This window comes from Styela clava, chromosome 8 (genome assembly GCF_964204865.1).
Source record: "Styela clava chromosome 8, kaStyClav1.hap1.2, whole genome shotgun sequence".
In the NCBI taxonomy this organism is placed as follows: domain Eukaryota; kingdom Metazoa; phylum Chordata; class Ascidiacea; order Stolidobranchia; family Styelidae; genus Styela; species Styela clava.
The window spans coordinates 15,064,479-15,069,856 of NC_135257.1; the positions used below are offsets into that span (position 1 = coordinate 15,064,479).

The 5,378-nt window shown below is 35.7% G+C and overlaps 1 non-coding gene across 1 annotated transcript; it reads left to right on the top strand.

Moving 5' to 3' along the window:
- The first annotated feature begins 4,503 nt into the window (after positions 1 to 4,503).
- LOC120346837 (U4atac minor spliceosomal RNA) lies at positions 4,504 to 4,639 on the top strand. Its single transcript, XR_005570041.2, has one exon. It is a non-coding gene; the product is annotated as a U4atac minor spliceosomal RNA (small nuclear RNA).
- Positions 4,640 to 5,378: the final 739 nt, after the last annotated feature.

Sequence of the window (5,378 nt, forward strand, 5' to 3'; positions counted from 1 at the left end):
GTGTTTCTTTTAACCATCTTTGAAGGTTTCGCGTTTTTACATTTAAACGAGGGGGAATAGGGAGTGCGCATTTCCAATACGTCGATAATATCGTTGTCAACCAATTTGCGACCGCCGTGATTTTGTCAGTCTGATTGCTGTGATGTGGTGCTTTGTTGGACACGTTTATTGGACATAACGATCGTTTTGTTGTTCTTGTTGTTGTTCTTTGACACTTTTTGGACACCTAGTGGAAATATTAAAAAAACGCTTTCCCTTTGATTACTGTACCAATTGCTTTGAAATTTTTAGTGGTTAAAGATGAGATTTTTCTTCAGAAGGCTATTACTTTTATTTATTTCAAATATTTCTGTTAGCTCTGTGAAATTTGTTTTTGTTTGTTGTGACGTCACTAAACGTTCTATGGACATAGGACGCCTTTTTGTGTCCAACTGTACTGCTTCGCTTGGTGTGAATATATTTGTAGACTGTGATTTGACGGTACGGTGTACCGTACTGTACTGCGAACAGACGTGTTCATATATTTGGGCGTAGCTCTCTTGTTCTTTGACACTTTTTGGACACCTAGTGGAAATATTAAAAAACCGCTTTTCTCTTTGATCACTGGACCAATTGCTTTGAAATTTTTAGTGGTTAAAGATGAAATTTTTCAGGAGGCTATTACTTTTATTTATTTTAAATATTTCTGTTAGCTCTGTGAGATTCGTTTTTGTTTGCTATGACGTCACTGAATGTTCTGCGGACACATATGCAGGCACTCCTCTTTTTGATCACGTGCCATCGAACGTTGGCGTGACGGCGGATTCTGAAAGTCGTTGCAAATCGCAAGTTTTTGGAGGTTACCGGTGAATGGCGGTGATGCTAAAGGTACGGTGAACCGTACCGGGACCGGTACTGTACTGCTTCGCTTGGTGTGAATATATTTGTAGACTGTGGTCGAAATGCTTCGCTTGGTGTGAATATATTTGTAGACTGTGGTCGAAATGCTTCGCTTGGTGTGAATATATTTGTAGACTGTGGTATCTGCTGTTATAATACCGTGATAAATCGAATAAGTTAGTTTTGCAAAGAAGGAGCGTCTGGCATTACAGGTAGGAAGGGGAATAGGGGGTGCGCAACTGCGCATTTTCAATACCTCGATAATATCTTTGTCAACCAATTTGCGACCACCGTGTTTTTGTCTGTTTGATTGCGGTGATGTGGTGCTTTGTTTATACAGGTACTGACTGGTAAGTCACCGCATATGATTTTTGGGTAATTGTTCTGCGTGTCTATATATTTGAGCATTGTTCTCTTGTTTATGTTTGGCATTATTTATCTCATAAAAATGCTTCTAAAACACTATTTGCACTAACTAACACTAAATTATTAACGTTATTTTAGACTAAGCCAGTGATTCCCAAAGAAGGCAATATCGCCACCCGGTGGGCGAAAACGATACAGAGGGGGGCGAAAAAGTCGATGGGGGCGATTTAACGAAACCTGTTTTTGCTCGGCGCATCGTGCACTTACTTCTGTACTCTGTGTGCATTCGCAGGATTAAATCACGTGGTCGATTATCACACGCGAAAGGATTGCTGGACTCGTCTTCGCAGTAAGGTACGGTAGTTCGTGTATCCCAGTGGTCGGCAAAATACGGCCGGAGTAAAATAATATGGCTCGGGACGATTCACTAAATGGACCTATCCCCGACCTTTGACCGCGGAAAATTCTTCCTATACTTTACCATTTTATAATTTTCGGTGCGTATTTCAAGAGTGATTTTGCGAGTTGTTTTCTGTAAAATGGGCTATTTGTTTAAAACTATCATTCTAATTCATACCATTCAACAATCTGCTTTTTAAAAGTACCGATAAAGAATTTTAGCCTAGTCTATCACAGATATTTCTACACTAATTTTTGATACTGTATTCAAACTGAAACTTATAGGAAGACAAAGTGTTCATTGACTTATTTGATTAATATTTAAATTTCCGAAAAACAACTATAAACTAACGAATATAATTGAAACGAAAATGAGGTAATGTTCACGACCACGCCTGAAAATTTGTCTCAGTGAGTGTGTCTGAGCGGATGCGAAAGGGGGCATTGTTACGTTTATTTTTGCATCTTGGCCAATGTCACGAAGTTAACAAGGAAGTCTATGCCCGGGGAAACATCCAAACGGCGGTTATGACGATGAATTAATTTTATTTATAATTTACGCTCGATGAGTAAATTACATTTTTTACGTAACAGAATTTATCGTGAGACACGTTTAGACTAATTTTTATTAGGCTATATCCTAAAAATGGTGCTCCAGCAGTATGCGCACCAAGATGTCGCACAACCTGAACCCTAACCGGTACACACATACAACGAAGAAAACAACTGAGATTCAGAAAAGTATGGTGAACAATAATAACATTTAACAGCATATTCGAATAAATTTACTCCGATATTGCGTGGAAATAGGGTGCTGGGATCGTTCATTTCGATTTGGATGTGGGTAAAAAAAATCCTCACTCAATGGTGGAATCAAATAAAATTTATTCTACCGAATTATTAGATTTTCAAAAATTTTAAAACAATTTTCATTTTTGACAATCGTTATTAAGTCAGTCGCAATCATCCCATGTGACAAGTATACTCTATTCCCGGCAAATATTTAATCCGCAAGTCCAGTTCTTCATTGTTTATAATCTTCATTAACGATCTTTCAACCCAATTTTATTTTGGCCTATATCACTGCCCGAGGCTGTAATCGAATATCATGTAGTTTATTGCTTATCATATAGAAGAATCTAGTTCATTCAAGTACGCAGTTGCAGAATGTATCTGTTCACGGGACGCAGAATTTTAACAGTGACCGACAAATTGACGCTATTATTAATATTATTTTACCAATGCATGTTTGTCTGTTGGTTGGCGTTTGTTTCAGGATGTAAGGGTTTGTCTTAATCTGTTCATTTTATTTTCTTCCAATCCAAAAATGACGCGTTGTTTGACAGTAAATTGATCTTTCATTTCCCCAAGTAAATACACTTTGTAGACAGAGTCATGTACGAGGATTTTGTGATTTATGCAAAAATAATATGTAGATTATCGAATGCAACTTGCTTTTATCAGATGAAACGTAAAATAAACGTTTATCAACCGGGGGAATTCTTCCACAGAAAAGAATTTTGTCGTTCTTGGGGAATTATATTCCATTATATCTGTCTTTAGATTAGTTCAATTCGATCTGCTACCGTACAATGTATGAACACTTGGCATTACAATCTATTGTGTTGCTTATTTGACCTCTGAAGGAGTTCAATTAGGGTTTGCTCCACTGAAGCACGTTTAGGAGAACTGGAGAAGAATACGCAGAGCACAGGGTCGATACAATTCAATTACATATTCAAGACATTTGAACAATTAAATCTATATATCTGTCTCATAAATTTATTAACAATGACATCGTGTATATAGCCATATAGCTTGTATTAAGATGATTTCCATATCTCTTTTATTAACTTCTTTGTAGTAAAATAAATGTGATTTTTTTCTAATGGATGATACGGACGGATCATATACGGATGATATACAGATTACCTGACGATATAATGAACGATCGCGCAACCATCAACAATAATGCTACGTAAAAGTGCAACAATTTGCGTGACTGATCACGTGGTGGCGTGGCTATACACAGCATTCTGGCCACTGCTGAGTTTTGTTATTGTTGTTGTTAGGTATCTTTTCCCTTGGTATGATAAGTAACATGAATGAAGTATTGCACTGTTCGTCATATGATTGAATGTAATTGGTCACTTCAGTATTTGTTCGAGAGTTGATATTCGTATATTAATTAATAGCATTTTGTGCATCGGAAATATACAAAAATATAATAATGAAAACCGTGAACATGGATAATATAAAACTATGACACTTACTGTATTAGAAGACATGAAAATTTTGATTTGTTTTTCCGAGAATAACAAGGAAGACAATGAGGCAAAAAATAGCGAACTACACGACAGGTTTCCCGATTACCAAAATTCGTAATGACAGAGAAAATTCATACATTTCAATTATAACCGTTAAAAATCCTTTTTATAACGTTTTATAGTAAAACAAATTAACAAAAAACAAGATAAGTTAAGTATATTCTTACCAAAAAGCTTCCTGAGATTCAGGTTTTTAATTTATTCCGTTTCATGGAGTATAGCGAAACAAACGAAATATTGACATTTCAAATGTGTCTGGCATATTTTAAAATCGTAATTATGGGCCCACAATAAGCTTATGTAAAAATTTGATCGAAAGTTGATTATTTTTAGAGGCAAGGCGGCTAAAAAAAGCAAAGCTGCAAGCTATATTTCAGCGATGCAATGAAACACTTTATATTTAGGATATGAATATAAGGTGTATTCTTGGCTACTTTTACACTGGATATGATACACGTAATATTAGTAATACAAAAGCCACCACAAATGGTAGCATATTGATGTGATATATGTTAACAATTCAATTTATTCCCGCGTCCTTAATCAAGGGGTTGCATACCCGCCCAATGAGCGCTAAGTGAGGTCGGGATTGCTAACACCATGATAGTATTCGTACTTACCGCGCCTCCACTCTTACAAGAGTCGGGAAAGGCGCAATTTCTGTATTGCCCCTTCCTACTTTGAAGCGGGCATTTCGTGGGTTGGCATTGGTCGCGAGCTAGGTGTTGATTTACGTCGCATTGTTGTTTTGTTTCATCCGTAATCATCCATGTGTAATCAGAATTTCATATTAAATCTCATACGTTATAGTTAAAAAAGCATGCACTGTTGAATGTGAATCACAATACCTTTTCATTATAAAAACAACCAGTTTACTTTTGACGATTCAAGAATTCATGGTTTGTCTAAAATTGATATTCATAACTTGTTTAATTGCATTAATATAATTGTTATATAAATTTTTTATTCTCTAATCATAAAACTCACTTGCTACATTCTAATATATTCCTCCACTCCTTAATTGCGGTTCATGCTACAATGGCTGGAAACTGGCCTCTTTTGGCCCTACAATTAGATTATAGTGTACTTGTATGTATTATTCTTGGTCTATCCTGCCAAATTAATCCATCGTTTTATGTATATTTCATGTCCTGTCATTTATTATTCTGCAAACAATTCTAATCATTTTCTGATATCCCACCTATGCACAACAATAGGTTTGATATTATATAATTACTGTTTCAATTACCATTATGTGATTGTTATGGTTTATTTAATCACATTTATCGATATTGCAATAAATTATTAAATTTGGCAATTTTTTGATACCCCTACCACCAAAGTTTACGTTTGGGGGTAACCAAATTAATCCACTGTTTTATATATATCTCATGCATTATCATTTAT